The 25,906-nt window shown below is 39.7% G+C and overlaps 1 protein-coding gene across 1 annotated transcript in view; it reads right to left on the bottom strand.

The window, feature by feature from the left end:
• LOC128695258 (uncharacterized) overlaps positions 1–25,906 on the bottom strand; it is a 1,855,180-nt gene that overhangs the window by 1,528,636 nt on the left and 300,638 nt on the right. Inside the window, exon 3 of the mRNA XM_070099904.1 lies at positions 15,102–15,146. The gene's annotated coding sequence lies outside the window, so the exon portion shown is untranslated. The remainder of the gene's footprint in view (positions 1–15,101; positions 15,147–25,906) is intronic.

The following is a 25,906-nucleotide window of genomic DNA, read 5'->3' as shown; positions in this document are numbered from 1 at the left end:
AAAACATACCACGGGGGGGATAGAACCCGTTGTTAGAGAATCGTAAAACTCCAGACCGACGCGTTAGCCACTGGGCCAGCTGGCTAACACGTCGGTCTGGAGTTTTATGACACACTGACCCCGAGTTCTATCCCCGCCCGTGGTATGGTTTGTTTACAATCGTGTCATTTCGAATTCGTGAGTCATCCTTAGCCTTGTCAATTACTAATTAGTTTCCTTAGGTAAGATGGTAATGATCTTAAAAAAATAGAATAATTAAACATGAAAGATCAATTAAACATTCACAGGAAAGCTCTGCCATTTTCCAACATGTGATATCTGGTAACCACACCATAAATGATACAGCGCCCAGCTTCTGTATTTCTAAAAAGATATATTACCAATTTCACTATAAAGAATTACATACCAGCTCCCGATTTCAGGAGGAATGCACCAGTTTCTTGATACATTTCTTGCCTAAGTGAGATGCCTTCATATCGAAGACTAGCATCGGTTATCCTAGGTAAGGTTTGTCAGGAAACAGGACAAGTGCCTCCTGACGCGGGTCTTAGATAATGACCCGCCACTGGAGCTTTTGCTCATCTGACCGAGGCTTTCCGCTGGCTTACCGGTCGACATCCATCTGTGGCCCTTCTCAGTCGCCACTTTAAAAAACGTATAATTTTTCCTTAGTAAGGTTTCATGACCTAGATCCAAATATACTGATCAACTTTTGTTTTCTGTCTGTCTTTATCTACAAGAGGGTTTCCATCACCATTACCAAGTATTTATAGACACTGATGCCACAGTGATGCCTCAGCGTATTTACAGCGAGATATATGCTGCTCACAGTGTATATACAGTAAAAAAAATATGCGCTTCACTCTGTAAATACACCGAAAAGATATTCATCTTAGTGCATGTACACTAAGATATGCAGTAAAATCACAGTAAACAGGTGATATCACAATATGCAGAACAACAACTGTGAAAGAATAGCGTAATTCCAAGCATTTTTGTGACATCTCACATTATAGCTCCTTGATAATGTGAGAAATCACGAAAGCGCTTGAAATTTCCCTATTCTTTCACAGTGAGATGTAAATCTCTCTGTGTAGGGTTACTGAAAGATATCCACCTCCCCGTGTGTATGCACTAAGACATGTACTCCTGTGTATATACTCCGAGTACCTCAGTGCACATCCATTAGTTCTTTAGGTGTTTCCTGATGCAGGACTTAGTCATATGTTGACCCGCTGCTGGAGTTTTGGTCATCTGACGGAGGCCTTCCGCTGGCTTATCGGTCCACCCCTTTAAAATTAAGGTTATAATTGCAACCATTTATTTTTGTCTCGATAATAGTGAAACAAACATTTAATTTTTTTAAACTGTTAAATTATTTATTTTTGAAAACATAAATTAGGTTTAACCTCAATAATCTGTCGTGTGCAGTTAATTCATTAAAATTTGTATTTTTAAAATTTGAACAAAACTTAATTCTTCAGATTTATTATTTTTCGCCTTTTTTCAAAGGTATCTTTAATGGAGCGTATAAAAGACAAAGGCGCAGCCAGCCACCAGCCGCAGGCGTCATTGGGGTCAAAATACGGGAAACAGTTTAGCGGGATGACCAATTTGTGTCACGGTCAGCGTCTCGTTACCTTAAGTTACCCCTCACCCTGACCCCACCTCACGGAGACGTGCATTCCAGCCTCCTCCTCTCCTCTCTCTCCCTCAAGTGAACGTAAGATAGGAAGACTGCAGCAGGCCTACTGGCACGTACTAGGCAGGTTCTTCTCGAACGCAAACACGCAAACAAAAATATTTCCCCAGTGTTACCAAAAAATAACCTTTGATTGCATTATTAACTAATGGGCAAGTCCCACTCATGTGCAAGTCCTACTCATGTGCAAGTCCTATTCATGTGTAAGTCCCACCCATGTGTAAGTCCCACCCATGTGTAAGTCCCACCCATGTGCACGTCCCACCCATGTGCACGTCCCACCCATGTGCACGTCCCACCCATGTGCAAGTCCCACCCATGTGCAAGTCCCACTCATGTGCAAGTCCCACTCATGTGCAAGTCCCACTCAAATCCAACCCCCTCTCACTTATATATTTATCTAACCTGAATTTGAGGTTACCCTTCCCTAGTGTGTTTAGAAATATACCTAATTTGAAGAATCTTTCTATAGCCACCTGGCCGAGTGGTTAACACACTGGCCTTCGAGATTTAGTGCTAAGATCCAGGAAAGACTTGAAAGAGAGAGAATTGAGAGAGAGATCCAAGAAAGACAGTTAGAAAGAGAGAGAGAAGACAAAAAGGAGTGTGATAGACTTGATCGTGAGGAGAGAGCTAGAGTACGTGAGGAACAAGCTAAGATACGTGAAGAACAGGTTAAATTAAGAGAACTTGAGGAGGGAGCAAAGGATAGAGAAGTTGAGGAAAAAGCTAGAGAACATGAGTTAACAGAGAGAGAAAAGGATCGCGAGCTCGAAAAATCTCGCCTTGAATTAGAGAATAAAAAGTTAACTTTTACACAACAACAATTAGAGGAAGGAGTAATGGAACAACGTGCAGTTAGTACACATATTCCAACACCTAATTTACCTCCCTTCACAGAGGGGGAAGACATAACTTCATACATTATCAGGTTTGAAAATAACGCTACCCTCTGTGAATGGCCTGCTGACACCTGGGCTACCAGGTTAGGAATGTTATTTTCCAGTACAGCTTTGAATATCTATGCAACTTTGTCGCAGGATATCATATGTAATTATAACCTACCGAAGAAGGCAATCCTTAAAGCATATCAAAAAACCACTAATTCTTACAGGAAAGATTTCATGTATGCCACCTTACAGCCTGGCCAGAACTTTCAGCAGTTTGTTCGACTTTTGGATAGAGAGTTCAGGAATTGATCACAGTTATGAATCACTTAGAGACTTCATGGTTGCTGACCAGTTCCTGACAGCTCTTCCCCATCAGATACGAACATTCATCAGAGAACCTAACCTGATTTAAGCTGAGGAAGTTGCTGAGGCTGCTGACCTGTATGCTGAGGCTCACAATTCCTATAAAGACCTAAAGGGATCGAACCCTAAGGGCAAGGGTTCATCAGACCTTAAGAAATCAAAGCCTCTAGTGGAAAGTAAAATGACTTCTTTTATTCCTGTTTGTCATTTGTGTGGTGTTAAGGGACATAAACGTCCAGATTGTCCTTCTAAGAAGGTCCAAAAAGTTGGAAGATGTTTTAAAGACTGTAATGACCAAGCACCCTTCTGTTCAGGAACAGTTAATGGACTTAATGTATCTACCATTTTATGTAATGTTAGATCCTTCTTCTAAGCAGTACACCGCTTTTCCTACACACCAAGGACTGATGCAATATAGAACTATGCCCTTCGGTTTGGTAACTGCCTGTGCTACCTACGTGAGACTGATGAGAAAGGTCTTGGGTAATATGCCAAATGTTTCAGTTCATTTTGATAACATTTACATAATGACATCCACGTGGGGTGAACATATCCAAACATTAACATCAGTTTTGCGTAGGTTACGCTCACATGGCCTCACTGCGAAGCCGAAGAAATGCTTCCTTGGGTATAACAAGATTAGATATCTTGGACTGATACTTTCTAATAACTCTCTGCAGCCTCTCCCCAGTAAGATCAAAGCTTTATTAGAATTTAAATTCCCTAAAACCAAGAAGCTCATGCATAGCTTTCTTGGTTCTGTAAATTTTTATGCACGGTTTATCCCGAACCTTACTGATCTTACAGGCATCTTATCCGACTTCCTTAAAAAGTCTGTGAAGGAACCTCTTGAACTTTCCGGCGTAGCTCGGGAAAAGTTTAATGAGATTAAAAGTATCTTTTCGAAAGACCCTATACTTAAGATTCCAGATATTAATAAAACATTTTGTTTAAGAACTGATGCCTCCAATACTGGCTTAGGTGCAGTGTTACTACAATACCATGATGGTACTCCCTTCCCTGTATGCTTCCTAAGCCAGAAACTCCTTCCCACAGAAAAGAGATACTCCACCATAGAAAAGGAATGTTTGGCCCTTGTGTGGGGTATCTCCAAACTTAAATTTTATTTGCTGGGAAAAGAATTCATTTTAGAAACGGACCACAAACCTTTGATATACCTAGAAACTTTTAAGGGAACCAACAGTCGCCTCTTGAGGTGGACATTGGCACTCCAGGCTTTTAAGTTCCATATTGTGTATATCAATGGTTCATCCAATTATTTATCTGACTGGTTAAGTCGTGACAGTCAGTAGAAGATTTGTTGCCTTGCACGACTTCCACATGTTAGAACTTTTTCCTCGCCTATTCTTCTTATACTCCTTGACTATAAGTCTTGGTATGGGGGAGTGTGAGGGAAAAGTTCAATAGATAGGAGTAGCGATGGAGTATATAGTAACAATAGTTTCATTGTCGGCTACTTGTTAAGGCAGGGTCAGTATAGCTCCCGCTATCCCTTCCCATCCTTCCCCCCCCCCCGAAAGGTGACGTGTGGGGCTCCGGTCCAAACAGTAATCACTAGACTCACAGCTCCCAGCACTACTGTAAGTACATGCCTGCCTTGTATTCTAGTGGATTTATTGGTTGAAAGCTTCACTTTTGACCAAGAATAAACTTGGTCCTTTCAGTCTTGCTCTAGGTTGACTGTTGTAATAATCACCACATCTTTTAGGTATTGTACTTATCATGGAGAGTGATTTCTTAAGCAGTGGGTAACCTGTCTATCTTTCCAGCTTGGATGACAGAGAGGGTCACCTGCCAATCAACGAGTAGAATTGATGGAGATGGACTAACGTCCTGAGACTTCCCCTTTTTGGATTTAATTACCTGTGCACCTGTATGAAATTGCAGGACGTAACCCCTCATCATTGCAGCGGTAAAGAACCTGCTTTCCTGTCATCGGGATAGAATACTCACAGCTATTCTGTGAAGAACGAGCCGGTGGGTTGTCATCAACACCTGCGACCCCCCCCCCATCATCGGCAACGGCTACGATTTCAACAACACGCAGTGTCACCAACACCAGACACCCACGTTTTATATACATTTATATTAGCGTTGAATTCAGCTATCATTTATATTTTTCATTTTTCATTTTCTTTAATGTAGGATCAATATTTCATATTTAAGTGTTTTATATTTTATATTTTCTAAATAAAGTGTTTATGTTTGTCAGTTTTTCTTTTTCTATACATTAATTTTCCTGAGGAGGAGCCATCTTTGGTAATACTGTCTGAAGTTGTTACAGGGCTGAGTAACCCTTCACACCTGCCATGAGTTCAAACCCCACCCGTTTCCTGATAAGTTTTTGTTCCCACTGTGAACTTATAATGTAGCAGCATACTGCAGGTGTATCTATTTATGTCAATTTAAAAAAAAGGAAAACTGGTCCCGCTCAAGGGAAATCTACCCATTCGCTCCTTTCCCCTTTAAGTCCCGCTCAAGGGGAACTTACTCTCCACCTCCTTCTCTTCACGTCCCTCCCCGGGGGATCGTACCCTCCCCGTCCACGAGGACATGTGTCTGACCCTAATCTCGTCTCGTGGAGCCATAATCCCTCAGCCTCACCCCTTGGGGATGTGTTCGCTCTATCCCAGCCTCACCCCACAAGGATGCGCTCGCTCTATCCCAGCCTCACCCCAAGAGACAGGTCCAGAAGTAAAGCAAGTAGAATACCTTCAACCCTTGGGAAGATGCTTCACCCCAGCTCCGTCCCCGAGCTCACTACTATTACCCCACTAGCACGTACTAGCGATGCTTCTAGCTTATCCAGCTCTGGTGGACCCAGAGACTGCCTTAACTATGCTTGCCACAAACCTTTTGGCTAAATCTTTCGAATCTATTACCGCTGGCGCTACTTGGTAACTATAGACCTATTTTACGATACCTAGGACCTGAACGTGTGCGCGCGCCCACACACACACACACACACACACACACACACACACACACACACACACACACACACACACCTTCCTGCTATCACAGTCCCCCACATAATGGAGATACTAATGGTCATCTTCATTCATCTCTCCCAATTCGTATACCAGTCGACTTTATTTGTTCAGTAATTAAGGCTCATGAATCAGCTTAACTCGCTCTTAGGCCAGTAAATTCTATAACCGTCTGGAGACACTAATCAAGCAGGTCGTTATCGCCCTATGCAATTTATTAGTTTGATAGTTTAATATCCATCAGCTATATGTGGGGCATTTAGGCTGTGCTAAAGCATTTGAGAAAACGTTAATCTCTAAAATAATGAGTGAAGCAAGCTTTCAGTGTATATTCACGGAGATATACACATCTCTCGGTGAATATACCCCTAAGAGAAGCAATCGTCTCGGTATACCGTATATACATATGTTCATACCTATTGGAGCAAATACAGATACACATTTCTGGGTGTATATACCCTGCGACTAACGTACCTAACCTGTTGTCGTAATGCCGAGAAGTCTGGCTAGGTTAGGAAATTAAGATTTTGTAGGGACATCGTTTTACACGCAGAACAGCTTGATAAAGCATGGGTGAAACGTTGTACCAATAAAGCTTGTTTTGCATATTGTTATACACTGTGCTTTCTGTCATGTTTTATTCGTTATCATGTATGATAACGCTAATATCTGCCAGTTACTAGCGAATCAATTCATGACTATTTAGTATATAAATTGTCTTGCTACGGTAATAACAGATAACAGATGCAGTACAATTAAACTCGTCATGGTCAGTAATGTATCAAGCTAATCATTTCAACATACTAGTCCATCATGCGAATTCATGAATCATGTTACTGTTACTCAAGCAAATACGTCACAGAAGTTATGAATCATGCTTAGTAATAACCCACAATGAGAAACTCGGGAGACTGGCTGGTATATTTCGACTCCTTTCTGGGGTCCTCTTCAGCAGATGCTGAAGAGGATCCCAGTGAGTTATTACTGAGTACTGATGGAATCTAACTCTTTGCTCACAATTCCATGCCATTTCTTGTTCATCAAGATCTAACGTGTGGTTAGGACACTGGTGAGAGCTGAAATATATGAATATTACTCACAAAGTTGAAATTCCAGTAAAAATACTGATGCAATTGAAAAATGCAAGTGTGTTTATTTTCACGAATGTGTTGAAATTACCTTTAATACGATATGGAAGGGAAATATCAGATGTTAAATTAGTCCTTCTATCCGCTACTACAGGATGAGGTTTGTGATGCATACTTATACTATCATCATTAATATTTGGTATCTATCATAGTATTGTTTGTAGCGAGAACCACATTTTTACTTAATTTGCAAGATGTAACCTGCCTGCATATTCAAAAAGTCATCCATACACAAAAAAAAGGACGAACACAGAAATGAAATGTACGTCTCTAACCGGAAAAAAGGCAAAAAATCATGTCCAAAAAAACTGAGATACTTTGTGATATGCAGGTTAGATTTCTCAGCAACCCTCTGACTCGCACTTAGAACGAATGTAGTGTTGTTTGTAGCAAAAGATGACTACCAAATTCCAGTAAACAAGGCTGGCAGAGGAGCTGATATGGTTTACGAGGATAAGTAGACCTTCCTTATACAGTGCCATAAGTATCCATAACATATTAAACACTCACAAACATATGTGAATTATGTATATTATTGTACCCACGAACGAGTAGTATTGATCATTAACAACGCTGCGACTAGGCAAGGAGTCGAACCCATGCTGCTTTGGCCTGCCTCATGATGAGCGAAATACATATGACGCTCTAGTCCACGGGACCAAACAATTCTCAAGAATGATGCATCCAGCCAAGCTAGATATTGTACCCGTCATCCGAGAACATACGGTGCTGTGGATGCCTCTGAGCTAATTTCATTCTACTCCCTGTTTAGTGTACCAGCCCAAAGAGCAGTATTGTATACTGTACACACGAACGATCTCCTTTTGGACTTATTTTAAACACACCTTGAACACGTCTGCATTTAACATTTTTACACATTGCTTTAGGTTAAAAGTGCTCAGGATGGTTGGTTATGGAATGTTTATTATTTTAATCCAAGAAATGACATCCCACTGAATTCTTGATCTTACTAAACATCATGTTGGTTCACTCTTAAGTTATTCATATCTGAATTCATATTTATTTATACCTCATTGAGGGTGTAAACAGAGTTTATCGAACTCGAGACTCTTCTGTCCTTGATTAGTTCCTCATTATTGGTAAACGTGGAATCAGTCATAATATAATTTTCAGTAGGTTCTGTTATCTGTTGTTCAGTGTAAACCTTTCGCAGTGTAAACTTTGTGCTTGTTGTATGACTATTTCCAATACACTGTTGTTATCTCTCATCTTCCATCATACATCTGAAAGGTTGAAGTCTCCAAGGAGAATATTTGATGTAGGAATCATCAGATTCCTGCATCAAATGGAGGCAATCTATCTTTCCAGTCTGTTCAGTGAATTCCTCTCCAGTTTCTGATGGTGCAGTGAATGCTTGGATTTATATGGATAATTAATCGGTTTTCCAAGGATTTCTACCACACCATTCGATGATTTTAACAGTTGTAATCAAATTTGTCTTTCACATAGACTTTCCCTTCCCTACATCTCTACAAATTACATAGTGTGATACACACTTCGCTGTCCATGTAATCTTTTGAGTGGGTGTTTTGTGGGTATATGTGAAGATGGCATTTATACAATGAGTTTTAACCTTTCCTCTTTGTCTTTTAGGCTTAGAATAATAGTAAAGAGTGAAAGGGAAATATAGGCAGCCAGCGATTTAATAATGGTGGTAAGACCACTTACACTGCCACCAGTGTTGTTGGTGCTTGTTGTAAGTACTCCTTGTCTGCCCCATATTACTCCATCCTGTCATGTGTTGGTTGGTGTATGTCCTCATCTGTTACTCCATCCAGTTATGTGAAAGTTAAGACACATGTGCAACATCTGGATATCTTTATTGTAGACGTTTCGCCATCCAGTGGCTTTAGAGGACATCTACAAGACCTTCACGGCTACAACTAACCCATCCCTTTGGGTAGGACCTACTTCCACTGGGAAATCCCGCCTACCAGTGACTATGCCCTCGTCTGCTACACGTCCCTATCCACTGACACCTATATAACCACCAGTCTTCTTGCCTTTCCTCCAGATTCTCCACCACCACGATGCTGCGAGCACTAACTCCAAGGCTGAGGGACTGATTACCTCATCTTTTGTATATAGTTCTGTCTTCTAATTATGTCCTAGAATCTGTACTGATAAAGCCACTGGATGGCGAAACGTCTACAATAAAGATGTCCAGATGTTGCACATGTGGCTTAACTTTCATATTGTCGGTATTTTATACCTTTCTTGCACATCCAGTTGTGTGTTGGTGTAAGTACTCTTGTTCCATCCATTTTAAGTCGCTGTTGTAGTGTTTAGTTATAAAATTAATTATTTTTACGCTATGTATACCTTCAATCTCTTCATACTTCCATCATTTTCCGCGCCTGTGATTTTTGTTACTCTTTTGTCTTTGTTTATGTTAACGTCTAAAATAACGTGCTCGTTGGTATTTTTTAGTGCCTCTTAGTTGAAAAAATGGACAGTGTAGCCCGAACATTTTTTTCCCTTAAGTAGGTATAATGTTTGTCAGGAAAAAGGACAAGTGTTTCCTGACGTGGGTAGTCACATGATGACCCACAGCTGGAGCTTGTGGTCATCTGATCGAGGACTTCCGCTGGCTTACCGGTCCACCTCTTCAAAACTCATGATTAAGATTACAACCATTAAGAGTTTTTAGCTAGTTCCCTTAAGTGAGTTTTGCGCATTTCATAAATTTAGAAATATCTTTCTTCAAAACTAAATTTCTCTATTAGAATGCAGCAGCATTTCTTTGGATGTACGTAATTACACTTTTATGTAGGTCTGTGTATTATTATGGCATAGTATTTAATTTTTATCTCTGCTGACACTATTAAAATTTTCTTCCAGTTCTCGTGTGTGTGTGTTTACACAAAGTGGTTCGTGTTACTTATCACTTGAGGTTACCGTTCTATTTTCTCTGACTTTCCACTGTTTATTTTCCTCTAAATTTATTTCCTCTGGAAATAGTTTATTGTCTATTAGTACTATCTTATTTCTTTCGTTTATTTCCGCTACTCTGCTTTCCCTCTGACTTGTTTATTCTTTTCTCAAGTTTCAGATATTTTAGGTAGGTTTTCTGAGCAAGTCATTACTTTTAAGGAACACAATTATTAAAATATAATTCAGTACATCTGTCTATATTTGTTAATCTGATGCACACATCCAGCGGAAAATCTCCCTCCCTGAGCTCTTTGTTGTTAATTACGACAGCACAAGCTTTATGCAGGATTTGTCTGCATTTCCCACATTTTATGCTTCTAATTGTTCTCAAAACAAAAACAAAATTGTCACAAGGTCTGCATGTTTTATTTTTAAAGGGGAAACACTCCTGTTTTACTACTTCCCCCTCCCTCCTCCCCCCTCCCCCCCCCCCTCTCTCTCTCTCTCTCTCTCTCTCTCTCTCTACACACAAGAGTTTTACAGGGCAAGACTGAGGGTTCATACCTTTATTTACAAGCTGAGAACTGTTACCTACATCAGCTCATTTCAAAGCCTTTTCATTACGAGACGTACAAATGGGGAATTGGATGCAGTTGGAGGCATCTGTGAGCCAGCGAACATGCTCCAGACTCGATTCATCATTAAAATAAATGATCTCAGATGAAGTGACGTTCTTGAGAAGGGTACAGCCAGAGTGTCGTTGCTGTTTGTTACCATGCAGAATATGTACTGTGTGATCTTAGGGTCGAAGAAGAACCAACCAAATTGAGAGCTGTATTTTAACTTTAAAACAGCTTTCAAATAAGCCGATGTAGAAATAAAAAAAATCATGACGCATTGTAGTGTTTGTACTTGAAAACCAGTTACAAAAAATGCATTTTAGAGCTAAAAATTTAAGTATGCTATAGAATAATTGGAGGTAACTGAGATACTCTGGATTCAAGAGATGAAATGGGGAGACTACAAACACATATATGCTGTGAGTTTGCGCTATTCCTTACTTGAGGGAATAAAGCATTCTAGATTAGTGGTGAACAGGTGACACAGAGCTTTTAAACCCAGTAAACAAACCAGTTAAACGCTTTTTTTTTGAAGCAGTAGTGAGGGCGGCGTAACATAACTAAACATCCTCGCTGTTAGAGAGAGAGAGAGAGAGAGAGAGAGAGAGAGAGAGAGAGAGAGAGAGAGAGAGAGAGAGAGAGAGAGAGAGAGAGAGAGAGAGGGGGGGGGGCGAGAGCAAGCATGATATAACTCTCCCATTGCAAGAGAGGGGTTAGTGACAAACGCCCTCGTTAGAGGAGACGTGGAGAAAAAGTGGCATTACTAAATGCTTTCGTTGCAAAATCAGAGAGGGAGAGATGATACATCCGGAAAATTATCAAAGAGGAGGTAGTGTCCACTTGAACTATTGTAGGCTTCAAGTATAAAGACGTGTAGAAGGGGCACCGAACGTCTCGCTGGCAAAACTATCTTTTCATGGGGTATGATGGCTGACTGCAGAACAAGCAGAGTAAGTTTACCTATACATGATTTGATAAACTTTAATTAAGAGCAAAATGTCTACGCGTACACAGGTACTTCCAAAACGCTAAACTCATGATTTAACTATATTTCATTAGGTGTTCCAGTGGCATGCCATGAAGCTTCATGAACATCAGTTTTTAAACGCAATCAGTCTCATTTGAATATTGTTCCCCGTTGCCGCACTAGGAACACGTTTGTTTACAATGATGGCCGCTAGGTGCTGACGATCCAGCTAGCGTCCAGTAAGTGTGTACCAAAATTAGTGCAGGGGGACGAGGCAGAATAGGCATATGCAGGTTCATGGAATGTAATTTGAACCTTTAGCACAACAACGTGATGAAATCAGTCTCCGCTAGCAAATATCCGAGTCATCAAGTGCCTAGTGTGCATAGAGGATCACTTTCTCCTCAATAGAAACGTTAATACATGTGGGACATGTATTTACATGTATTGACGTGTCCGTTCACCATACTGTACTGAATGGTTAATTACTGGAATGGGATGAAAGAAGAAGTAATGATTACCTTACCTATTTGAAACTTCAACATTTAAGGCAACTATATACAGCATTATATACACACACTGTACTTTCACTTATTAATGCTGTACTATACGTTTTATGTTAATTTATTCCTCGTTAATCTGAAATATTAAGAGCTGGGATATATTACACAAAAGGATTAACAAATATTTACTGTCTTTATAATGACTTCTTAATGTATTTTGGTGTGTATATTTTAATATAACATATTTATATGCTATATAGATAGAATACGGAGCAAACAAGTCCAGGTTGTGTCTACTCTCAAACACCATCTCGTTTCAGACATATGACTGGCCAACATAATTTGATGCTTTATGATGTAATAGCTCTTTTACCCTCTTTGACCGATTTCAATGTGACGTCTTATGACGTTGCTCTGGGAAGGTCTCTGCCACTTTGTATAGGGCATTACCCCAATACACATACACACATTACCATGCACACTACCATTCCATATCTCCTTGAAAAGACCTTTTCTTAGTAGGCTTTATATATTTATATATAATAATACTAACCCTTCTATTTCACTGAACTATTAATTTTGTGGTATACAGCCTAGGGCAGAAGCTATTGTAATTACAGTGTCCATTTTATATCAAATATTTACTTACGTGATGTGCTAAACCTAGTATCATATCTTAATTATAAATAACTAAGGTGTTCGAGTTTTCTTGTGCTTAGTTTCTAGTGAAACAAAGAAATAACACCTTAAAAAGGACAGAGTTGGAAATCAACCCACTCAAGCACCTTCAATAATCCTTCCTTTAGCACTTACAGTCCTTCCTAACTTTACCTTCATTATCATTTCCACCTTTATTTATCCTTAGATCCTGCATCAATTCCTACCCTGTAGAGCTGTATGAACTTGTTAGGTTTAGCATTTCCTTTTGATTGTAATAATGAAGCAGCTCCAATGTATGAGACGAATGATTCTCCATAAGCTGGATTTGTCCATATGTATTACCGCTATGTTGTACCATGCAGAAGTAGGCTTTTTTCATTATTACATTCATAAAGAGGTCTAAATCCGTGGGGGATCCAAACGACGCCTTGAAAATGGGAGGCAATGAGATTTTATATCCTTGGACCAAGAGCCCCTCGCTGGAAGGGATGGAGATAGGGAGATAATTATTTTTAAAATAGTTAGCGTCAATAATACAGCATTTTACGCAAACCAATAAACTGATTCTTATGAAATTCATTATTTTCTTAATCCTTGCAATAGGCTAAGAGCACAGCAATCAATTTTTATTTAAATGAATTAAGCTCAGGTTTTTAGACCTGTTGCAGGTACAAGGTTAAAATTCATATTTCTTAAATGGCTAAAAGAAATCGTACAGGAAATAATGGAATTGACACATGATGGTATAACGAATCTTAGTGCTCTTCAAGAGTAAATATGATACCCAGCATTTTTTTTTATAGACTTACATATTACTTCCTACAAGGCCAATAAAATTGTGAATTTCTTATTTGACAAGATGCATTTTAGAGTTGAAGAATCAGATGATTTTTATTGCTTACACTTCTCGATATAAATTCCAGTATTATTATTATTATTATAATCAAGGGGGAAGCGCTAAACCCGGAGGATTATACAGCGCCTGGGGGGGGGGATGTGGAAGGCATTCAGGCTTAATTCGGGGAACTGGAGCACAGATCCAATTCCCTAAATCAAGAGCCCCTCACCAACATCAAGGAACCTTCCTTGAGGGGATAAATTCCAGTAAAGGGGTTCACTTATCTAGGTGGGAGCACTGGCCAACGCAGTGGAGGGTGCTGTTAGAGCTTTAAACTAGAAATGGTAGTGGTATGCGTTAAAAATTTAACGTTGGAGTTAGAAAACATTTTCCAGTTATCGGACCGAAACCAATATTATAAATTGTCTACTAAAACTGTGAAGTTAGAAACTACACAGTACCAAAAGAAATGTTCTCAAACTTTCACTCAAAAACAATAATCACCATTTATAATTATATAATTTTTAATTAATTATATTTTTAATTATGTAATTAAAAATTTGCATCTAAACTTCCCAAAATTAATTTAAACCTTTCTGTGGATTACGTATATGTAATGCAACGAATTTTTTATTAAAATTACCTTCATTGCTTAATAATAGACCGAAGTTTTCTTTATGTACGATAGATCAGGTGAACACAATAGGCTTTCTCAAAACACTAACTACATATATTCTTGATGTGGATTTATGGAGATGCAGGTCTGCAAATTACAATTATGGGGGGCGCTAAATCCGTAGGATTACACATCGTCTGTTGGGGGGGGGGATGTGGAAGGTATTTAGGCTTAATTCAGGGAACTGGAGCACAGATCCAATTCCCTAGATCAAGAGCCCCTCACCAGCGTCAAAGAACCTCCACGGAGATGCAGGTCTGCGGAGAGTTACCAAAACAGTCACCTAACAATACCATAAGTGTTAAATACCTTGTATTATAGTTTCTGTAAGTCATTCTTAGGCTGTAGGAAACCAATATTCCCAGCTGCTCAATAAAACTAGCACCTATAAACACTATTTCAAACTTAACTCTGCTTTGAAAGTTTGAAACCGACCAGAAGAGTCATTCTTAAATGTTGTCAAGTAAACTTTGTAGAAAAACGCATTTTTGGAATTTATTCTTATATATATAATTCTCTTTCTCCGCTATAACAATAAGTGACTTAGAAAATACATATACGATTATTAATTATAATGATCTGAAATACGTGTAAAGAACTCACTGAGATATTGTCACATTTATCACATATGCAACATAGGTTGCATCCATCAATGCAATATTCATTGTGACAAGATATATACGTCTGCTGTAAGACAGTGTGATATGGAGGTCTGCGCCAAGCTTGAGTGACAAGGCATGCAGACTAGCTCTAACCTAGAGTGACAATAAAGCTGTAGGGACTAGAAAAGAGAAACTGCAAAGTGACTAAAATTCAATAGCGACTGACCTTTCTTTATCCCTGCTGAGCTCCGCTGTCACCGTAATTGACAGTCTGAAAAGTAAGAGACATGTGTTAGTGAACTGCTTGTTTCTCTGATGCAGCAGCTGAAGCTCAGCGCTTAGGAAACTGTTTTCTGATATATGATTTGTGTATTGCAGATATAAACCTGTATAGACAAGTAAACCCCTGGTTAAGCCCTGACAGAATCCAGTGGTGTTCACAGTGTCAGAAATAATCATTGTTTCGTGTTGTTCGGAGATTTGCCTTTTCAAAATCTAAATGTATTTAATCATGATGTTTGTGAAGTAACGTTTGCGGGAATCAGATGAACCGCAACTCTCTGGGATAACATTACTTGTTTTAATTGCATCTTAGTTGATGGTATTGTGGCACTTTGTTTTTCCAGTGGAAAAAAACCGACCAATCTTTCCACCCTTTCCTAGTTTGTTTTTTTCGATTTATACATTTCCAGACTAGACTTAAGATGGGTATTATTATTATAATCAAGTGGGAAGCGGTAAATCCGTAGGATTATACAACACCTGTGGGGGGGGAGGTGGAAGATATTCAGGCTTAATTCAGAGAACTGGAGCATAGATCCAATTCGCTAGATCAAGAGCCCCTCACCAGCGTCAAGGAACCTTCTTTGACGGGTTAAGATGGGTAGATCTGTTTAACCAAGTAAAAATTTTTCCTTTTCCCGTCGCTTACGTTCTTGTTATGTTTTTGTTACGTTCTTATGTTTTGATGTTACTGAGTAATTCCGGGTTTCTCCAGTCACTATGCTTCGCCAATCCCGTTACTATGCATCGCCAGTCCCTCTAACTACACGTGTTAAGTTAAATAGTGGTGGATCATTATAATATTCACCTGACCTGTGAGCAAGTTCTCAATGGGGGGAAGGCAACTAAATCATCATTAAATTTTTGTGTGCCAGTGGGCTCGTAATTCTGAGATCATTGATCCTAACAATTAATGAAGTTATCTCTATAATCTTGGTTAAGAATGTGATTTTTCTTTTTGTACTTAGTTTAATGATTACTGAAAATATGATAAAGATAGCTGTGAATCATGGAAGTGATCTATCAACTATAACAGAGTTATGAATCGTATAATGCAAAAATAAGATCTTTATTTCTACATGTACGAGTTATGCAGGATTCACTGAGTTACAGGCCGTCATGTGTATAACTAGGCTCAATTATGCTCATTTTGAAATTGAACTAGTTTAGTTCCATTGGTATTTTTTATAAGTCTTCCAGTATACATGTGTCTGGCATTATATCGTAAAGAATAAGGACAGGTTTATTATGATGATCTGGTAAAGTACCAGGTTGATATTCGTTACCTACAACATTAATATTAAAGATGGTCATGGGAAAAGTGTGTTATTAACATTAACATTATGATACTGCACTTTTACTTGACTTTTCATGAGTAGGAGTGAATGCAACAAGTTCTTTCTAGCATACGTCACACAACAATTAGATGACCTTAAATGATATGCTCCATATCCAGGCAACAACGAGGAAGCTTCACCTTGTAGTCTACATTCAGATCTTAACAAATGTGTACATGTCTCTCAAAAAAACAAAATTGCTAAGGATTAATCGTAAATAAATCCTATTTCAAGCTCTTAATATAAAAGTTTACTGTAGCTCTCACAACTCTCTATCTTTAGTCAATTCAATTTTAGATTATTTTTACAGCTCTTGCTGTTTGCATACAGGGTTCTCTTAAATGTAAAATTTTTTATTGAAAGGGATCATTTCTAAGTACTGCCCAATCCTTATTGTGTCACGAAACTGTCCCAGTGATTCCATTCTCTCATTTTCAATACAACGAGACTGTGCCAGTGATGCCTTTCTCTCATTTTCAATACAACGAGACTGTGCCAGTGATTCCATTCTCTCATTTTCAATACAACGAGACTGTGCCAGTGATTCCATTCTCTCATTTTCAATACAACGAGACTGTGCCAGTGATGCCTTTCTCTCATTTTCAATACAACGAGACTGTGCCAGTGATGCCTTTCTCTCATTTTCAATACAACGAGACTGTGCCAGTGATGTCTTTCTCTCATTTTCAATACAACGAGACTGTGCCAGTGATGCCTCTCTCTCATTTTCAATACAACGAGACTGTGCCAGTGATGCCTCTCTCTCATTTTCAATACAACGAGACTATGCCAGTGATGTCTTTCTCTCATTTTCAATACAACGAGACTGTGCCAGTGATGCCTCTCTCTCATTTTCAATACAACGAGACTGTGCCAGTGATGTCTTTCTCTCATTTTCAATACAACGAGACTGTGCCAGTGATGCCTCTCTCTCATTTTCAATACAACGAGACTGTGCCAGTGATGTCTTTCTCTCATTTTCAATACAACGAGACTTACCCAGTCTCTCTCTCTCGTTTTCAATACATCAAATTACTTCCCGTGAAATTTCCCACTACACGTCTTCCTTTCCTGCATCTCGACCCCAAGGTATCAACACATGCTGGTTCAAACTCCATGCATATTTGTATTCTAGCGCCAACATCTCAAAGGGTCGAAGTTCCACTAGCAGCACCGTACTGCATCTTTTCCTCCAACAATGAATAAATTTATGCCGTTGGTCTTTCCACAATATTTGTGGCAGTTCCATTTAGCGTTAACGTGTACTTAGAGTCATGACACTAAGCTTCAAGTCCGTAGATTTGATCAGATATCTCAAGTTCTCTGAGAAATAACATCCCCGGGAATTTAAGGTTTATGATTATTTCCTAAAATACAGAGTAAAATGTCTCTATGATGATAAAAAAAAAAAACTTTTTTTTCGTAGTCAATAATCGACAGCTGTCTGGGCGAAACGTTGTTGCTAATATATTTACCCACTACATCTGAGTGTTTATTCCGTCTTGTCGGTATTTACATAACATTCCATTTTCTTAAAGTTGATTGAACACGTCCTCACGTATACAGCCACATGCGCGCCTGCACTCACGCACACACGGCCACGTCGCGTCAACGTGCCTCTGGAGTGCACACACCCTCGGTGTGTACACACACTGGGTGTGTACACATGCCCCTCTGTGTGTATAAACCAGCCGTGGAGCAATTGCAATTTAAATTAAATAATTGAATATAATTATTTTTTTAGTAACTGTAATTGAACTTTTATATTTAAAAACAACCGTAATGTAATTGACACAGTCAGCGGCTTGAATTACATTACAAAACTGGGGCACTATAATGGGCTAATGACAAAATAAAAAGTACATTTCAGCTGGTATACAACTACATTTGGATGTGGTTCTCGTTGTTTGGGTCCACGGATCTCGCCTGGGATCCTTCCTTAGCCGTTGTCGACACTTGTCGACCAATGGATGCCTTGCTTCCCGAGTAAAAACCTAAGATATACTTATTTCGTGTCTAAGGTTTCGTGTTTATGATATTGACATTGGTGCGAGACCTTAGAGGAAAAGTTGATTTTTGAAAGCAGTAAGTCACCGGTTATGAATACTCAAACGAATAATCATTCATGGATATCTTAAATAATTAGAGTTATGAAATGAATAAGGAGAAACCATTATATTTCATAAATTTGGTAATAGGGATATCCTATTAGGAAGATATAGAATTTAGGTGGATTTCAAGTTATTTTGCAATATTTTATGAGGCTTCGCGAAAGCAATGGTCAGGTGGTCAAGGGAGAACAGTAAAAGGCAAAAGGATGTAATGGAAATAGGATTAAATAACCACCAAGATTATTCTTTTCTCTACTCGTTAATTAATTTTCTACACTGTTACACGAGCAATACTGATAAAAAAAACATACCCCGGCTGGGATTGAACCCGCGGTCAGAGAGTCTCAAAACTCCAGCCCGTCGCGTTAGCCACTAGACCAGTAATACTGCTAAAGTATTTATGTAAGGGTGAATGGGGAAGGCCAGCAATGTTATATGTTGTGACACTGTCACTCATTTGCTGTGTAATGTAGTCTGTGTAGTCTTTTATTGGCAGACTGGAACTTGGAACAATAGTGTGTTGAATATAATAAGAATGGAAGCCTCAGAGGAAGTCTACCACAGCACCTCTGATGTACATTGTTAAGAATAGTTAGTTAATGAGAAAAAAATTAGCATAGTGCGAGTTGCGGAAACAGATTGTTAGGTAAATGAAAAAGTGCAACAAATGCGACATTTTATTGTGGCAACGTTTCGCTCTCCAGAAGCTCTGTCAACTCGATACAACTTGACAGAGCTCCTGGAGAGCGAAATGTTGCCACAATAAACTGTCGCATTAGTTGCACAGGTGTACTTTTACTAAACATATTGTCGGTAATTCTACCGACATCAGTACAGAAACAAGATTATGGCGTCTGCGAAGTCTGCTTCAAACCTAATCACACACTTAGAACCTAGTAATAAAAAGACGTTAGCTGATAGATGAAGAGAAAATCAAGACGATGCACGTAAGAAAATGACTGAAACAGCTATTGGAGGTAACAGTAATACACAAAAACAATCATTACATTGTCATATTTCAAAAGTTCTACTTTCCTGGAAATCCTTCTAGTAACAGAGTCGAATTTTGTAATTCTTGCAAGTCAACACTCAGAAACATACTTTTTTTCCTTTCAAGCATATGCAGATAAGAAGGTGGCTGCAATGAAAGAAGAATTTCAAGGTCTTAGACCAGGTTATCTGACATTAAATCTATGAACCACTCGAAAGATAATGTTATTCCCTGGGGCAACAATTCCCTTTATAAAAAATAACTGGGAGCTGAAGTCAAGAATTTTTGTTTATGGTATATTGGAATAGACATTGCCTTCAGCGTAACAGCTGCATATGGGGAGTTGGTCAACGGTTGTGCTATCAAAGGTAGCGCTATCACCTGTAGCCAGGTGAGGCGAAGCATGAGGAGGCGGGGTCATCGTGGTACCATCCACTAGTCGAAGTAGGTCTTCGTCCAAAGGTTGAACAAGGTTGAAGAATTCTTTGTATCAAGATCCCATGATGCTGCAGTGGATAGTACCACTATGACCCCGCCTCCTCCTGCTTCGCCTCACCTGACTACAGATTATAAGCCACGTCTACGGCTCTATGCTGTACTTTCTACAAGATTGATGGACTAAACATATCGACTCCAGGCTGAGGGACTGATTACCTCAAACTCCTCCTCTCCTTACACCCTTCTGATTTGTATTGGACTAATGAAGCCACTGTGTGGCGAAACGTATCTTCAACAAAGATTCCCATATGTACTCAGTGGTCAGTCGTCACGTGAGGTCAGTCGTCACGTGAGGTCACAGACCCTGAGCTGCCTTGGGGATTAGTGTGGACGGTTACAAAGCATGGCTTGCTTCTGCAGTGTTTTAAAAATTGAGGTTGGAGAGTTGAAGGAGGAGGTCTTGCTTCTCCAGGAGGAGATTAGGAGGCTGAAGGTCCACCTCAATGGGTCTGGGAGAGAGTGTGAGGTGGCTGGAGTTGTGGGGAATGAGGCTTCTAGCAGCGAGGTGCAGTCTGTCTCTCGCTGTGAGGAGGCTGTAGTTGGGGAGGCAGCAACGGCTACCAGCAGTGAGGTGCAGCCCAGCACCTGCTACAAGTGGCGAGTAGTTCACAGTAATGGAAGGCGCATCAGAGTAAGGAAAGTTAAGAGTGAAGATCTGAAGGTAGGAAATCGCTTCTCTGTTCTTCAGGATGAATGTACTTCAGTGGCCAGTGAAGGTAAGGGTACTACTGCCCCTGCTAATGGAGGTAAGCGCATTCTTGTGGTTGGTGACTCTCAGGTAAGATACATTGACCGTGCTTTTTGTAATAGGAATAAGAAGATGAGAGATAGAGTGTGCTTCCCTGGAGCTGGTGTTGGGGACATTGTCAACAGGCTGGATAATATCATGTCAGGTAATGGGAGCAAGCCCATTATCTGTCTCAGTGCTGGTGGAAATGATATTGGGAAGGGTAGGAGAGAAGAGCTGCTAGATAAGTACAGGTCAGCTATAGATTTCATTAAGTCTAAGGGAGGGATCCCAATCATATGTAGCATCTTGCCTAGAAGGGGAGTAGGAAATGAATGGTTGTCTAGGGCAATTGGTGTAAATTGCTGGCTAGACAGATACTGCAAGGAACTTGCAATCCCATTCATTGACAACTGGAACAACTTTTATGGCAAACATGATATGTATGCAAGGGATGGGGTACATCTCTCTGGGGCTGGGGTGGTAGCACTTGCAGACTCGATTGAGAAGGCCATTGGTGAAATGCCTATGATTTTAAACTGATGGAAGATAGAGGTATGGGTGTGTGTGGGAAACAAGCAGGTTGCAACACTTGGGTTGGAAACAGTAAATGTATAAAAGGCATTCAGCATGAAGTTATAAATAAAGACAATAGATCAGGTCAGCAAACAAAGGGGGACAGCAGAGGGCAGCAAGGGACTAGCTCCCTTAAGGTTTACTATACTAATAGCAGGAGTGTAAGAAATAAGATAGATGAGCTAAGATTAATTGCAAGTGCAGGAGACATAGATATTATTGCTATAACAGAGACCTGGCTCAATCTGAAAGATAGAGAGATGCCCTCTGAATGTCACATACAAGGCTATAAATTATTCCACACTGACAGGGTCAACAGGAAAGGTGGTGGAGTAGCGATGTATGTCAGAGACAATTTAAATTGTTGTGTTAGACAAGATATTAAATTAGAAGCGTCAGCCACTGAATCTGTTTGGTTACAGCTTCTCGAGGGCCGAGAAAAACTAATTTTGGGTGTGATTTACAGGGCCCCAAATCTTGATAGGGAGTGCAGTAAACTTCTATGGGACGAAATTCGTAAGGCATCTACATACGAAAATGTTGTGCTAATCGGAGATTTCAACTATAGACAGATTGACTGGAGCAATTTGACAGGAAATTTAGAGTCAGGTGACTTTCTTGATACGATCCAGGATTGTTTTTTAAAACAGTTTGTGACAGAGCCAACTAGGGGAAATAACCTCCTTGATTTGGTTCTTGCCAGTAGGGAAACACTAATTAATAATCTTGAGGTTAATGATGAGCTTGGGGAAAGTGATCACAAATCACTCAGTTTTAATATATCATGGAATTCCCCTAATAATGGCAATCAAGTCTCCGTCCCTGACTTTCGCTTGGCTGATTTCATAGGACTGAAAAATTACTTAGGTGGGCTGAACTGGAATGACCTGACTAAGGGTCAGGTAGGTGGTGATGGTTGCCGATATGATGCTTTCCAGGGCATAGTTCTAGCTGCTCAGTCAAATTATGTTCCAAATAGGGAAATCAGATCAAACAAAAATGATCCTAAATGGATGAACAATAGATTAAAATATCTGATTGGTCAAAAGAGAGGCATATATAGGCAAATCAAAAGAGGAGAGGGGCAATTGAGAAATCGATATATTCAGTTAAAGAGAGAAATAAAAAAGGGAATTAGAAAAGCAAAAAGAGATTATGAGGTTAAAGTTGCAAGAGAATCGAAGACTAACCCAAAAGGATTCTTTCAGGTATACAGAAGTAAGATCAGGGACAAGATAGGCCCACTCAAAAGTTCCTCGGGTCAGCTCACTGACAGTGATAAGGAAATGTGTAGAATTTTTAACACATACTTCCTCTCAGTTTTTACACAGGAGGATACCAGCGATATTCCAGTAATGATAAATTATGTAGAACAGGACGATAATAAACTGTGTACTATTAGGGTCACAAGTGACATGGTCCTTAGGCAAATAGATAAATTAAAACCTAACAAATCCCCAGGCCCTGATGAACTGTATGCAAGGGTTCTAAAGGAATGTAAAGAGGAGCTTAGCACACCTTTGGCTAATCTTTTCAACATATCACTACAAACTGGCATGGTGCCAGATAAGTGGAAAATGGCAAATGTGATACCTATTTTCAAAACAGGTGACAGGTCCTTAGCTTCGAACTATAGACCAATAAGCCTAACCTCCATAGTGGGAAAATTTATGGAATCAATAATTGCCGAGGCAGTTCGTAGCCACCTTGAAAAGCATAAATTAATCAACGAATCTCAGCATGGTTTTACAAAGGGGCGTTCCTGCCTTACGAATTTATTAACTTTTTTCACTAAGGTATTTGAGGAGGTAGATCATGGTAATGAATATGATATTGTGTATATGGACTTCAGTAAGGCTTTTGACAGGGTCCCACATCAGAGACTATTGAGGAAAATTAAAGCACATGGAATAGGAGGAGAAATTTTTTCCTGGATAGAGGCATGGTTGACAAATAGGCAGCAGAGAGTTTGCATAAATGGGGAGAAATCAGAGTGGGGAAGTGTCACGAGCGGTGTTCCACAGGGGTCAGTGTTGGGCCCCCTGCTGTTCACAATCTACATAAACGACATAGATGAGGGCATAAAGAGCGACATCGGCAAGTTTGCCGATGACACCAAAATAGGCCGTCGAATTCATTCTGACGAGGACATTCGAGCACTCCAGGATGATTTGAATAGACTGATGCAGTGGTCGGAGAAGTGGCAGATGCAGTTTAATATAGACAAATGCAAAGTTCTAAATGTTGGACAGGACAATAACCATGCCACATATAAACTAAATAATGTAGATCTTAATATTACGGATTGCGAAAAAGATTTAGGAGTTCTGGTTAGCAGTAATCTGAAACCAAGACAACAGTGCATAAGTGATCGCAATAAAGCTAATAGAATCCTTGGCTTCATATCAAGAAGCATAAATAATAGGAGTCCTCAGGTTGTTCTTCAACTCTATACATCCTTGGTTAGGCCTCATTTAGATTATGCTGCACAGTTTTGGTCACCTTATTACAGAATGGATATAAATTCTCTGGAAAATGTACAAAGGAGGATGACAAAGTTGATCCCATGTATCAGAAACCTTCCCTATGAGGATAGACTAAGGGCCCTGAATCTGCACTCTCTAGAAAGACGTAGAATTAGGGGGGATATGATTGAGGTGTATAAATGGAAGACAGGAATAAATAAAGGGGATGTAAATAGTGTGCTGAAAATATCTAGCCTAGACAGGACTCGCAGCAATGGTTTTAAGTTGGAAAAATTCAGATTCAGGAAGGATATAGGAAAGTACTGGTTTGGTAATAGAGCTGTGGATGAGTGGAACAAACTCCCAAGTACCGTTATAGAGGCCAGAACGTTGTGTAGCTTTAAAAATAGGTTGGATAAATACATGAGTGGATGTGGGTGGGTGTGAGTTAGACCTGATAGCTTGTGCTAACAGGTCGGTTGCCGTGTTCCTCCCTTAAGTCAATGTGACCTGACCTGACTAGGTTGGGTGCATTGGCTTAAGCCGGTAGGAGACTTGGACCTGCCTCGCATGGGCCAGTAGGCCTTCTGCAGTGTTCCTTCGTTCTTATGTTCTTATGTTCTTATAAGTGTCTCATAGCAGAGAATCATTTTGTTTAATAGCCAGAAGGGCGCAGCCTACAATCTCTCATGAACTTCTGATTAAGTTCAACCGAGATATTTTTGAGTACCTTTCATGCTTCTATCTTAATGAACTGCAATAGCAGAAAATATGTGCAACTTACATCATTTGTGGGTTATTGAAGTCAACATTATTTTTATTATTTTGCAAGTTATAAAATACCTCATTTGCAACTTTCTACAACAATTTATTACAATAATTCTTCTAATTTTGTTCAGCTAATTGGTGCGATTTCCATGTGCAACAGGCCTACTGACCCATGCGGTGCATGTCCATGCCCCCCTGGATAAGACCAATGACCCCCCCGGATTAGCCCAATGACCCACCCAGTCTGGTCACCTCCACTCAAGGATGAAGCACTGCACCAGACCCAGCAGCACAAGCTAGTCAGGTCCAACTCACACCCACCCACACCTACTCATGTATTTATCTAACCTATTTTTAAAACTACACAACGTTTTAGCCTGAATAACTGTACTCGGGAGTTTGTTCCACTCTTCCACAACTCTATTACAAAACCAGTGCTTTCCTATATCCTTCCTGAATCTGAATTTTTTCAACTTGAAACTTTTGCTGCGAGTCCTGTCATGGCTGGAAATTTTCAGCACGCTATTTACATCCCCTTTATTTATTCCTGTTTTCCATTTATACACCTCGATCATATCCCCCCTAATTCTACGCCTTTCGAGAGAGTGCAGATTCAGGGCCCTCAGTCTATCCTCATAGGGAAGATTTCTGATACATGGGATCATCTTTGTCATCCTCCTCTGTACGTTTTCCAGAGCATTTATATCCATTCTGTAATACAGTGACCAGAACTGAGCAGCATAGTCTAAATGAGGCCTAACCAAGGATATATAGAGTTGAAGAACAACCTAAGGACTTCTATTATTTATACTTCTAGATATGAAGCCAAGAATTCTGTTAGCTTTATTGCGAACATTAATGCATTGTTGTCTTGGTATTAAATTACTGCTAACCAGAACTCCTAAATCCTTTTTGCAATCAGTAGTATTAAGATTTACATTATTTAGTTTGTATGTGGCATGGTTATTTAACTGTCCAACATTTAGAACTTTGCATTTGTCAATATTAAACTGCATCTGCCACTTCTCCGACCATTGCATCAGTCTATTCAAATCATCCTGGAGTGCTCTAGTGTCCTCATTAGAATGAATTGGACGGCCTATTTTGGTGTCATCAGCAAATTCGCTTATGTCGCTATTTATTCCCTCATCTATGTCGTTTATGTAAATTGTGAACAACAACGGGCCCAACACAGACCCCTGAGGAACACCGCTTGTGACGTGCCCCCATTCTGATTTCTCCCCATTTATGCAAACTCTCTGCTGTATTTGTCAGC

The sequence above is a fragment of the Cherax quadricarinatus genome, chromosome 70 (genome assembly GCF_038502225.1).
Source record: "Cherax quadricarinatus isolate ZL_2023a chromosome 70, ASM3850222v1, whole genome shotgun sequence".
Classification (NCBI taxonomy): domain Eukaryota; kingdom Metazoa; phylum Arthropoda; class Malacostraca; order Decapoda; family Parastacidae; genus Cherax; species Cherax quadricarinatus.
Note: the sequence above shows the minus strand (reverse complement) of the source record. Positions and strands in the feature narration are given on the sequence as shown.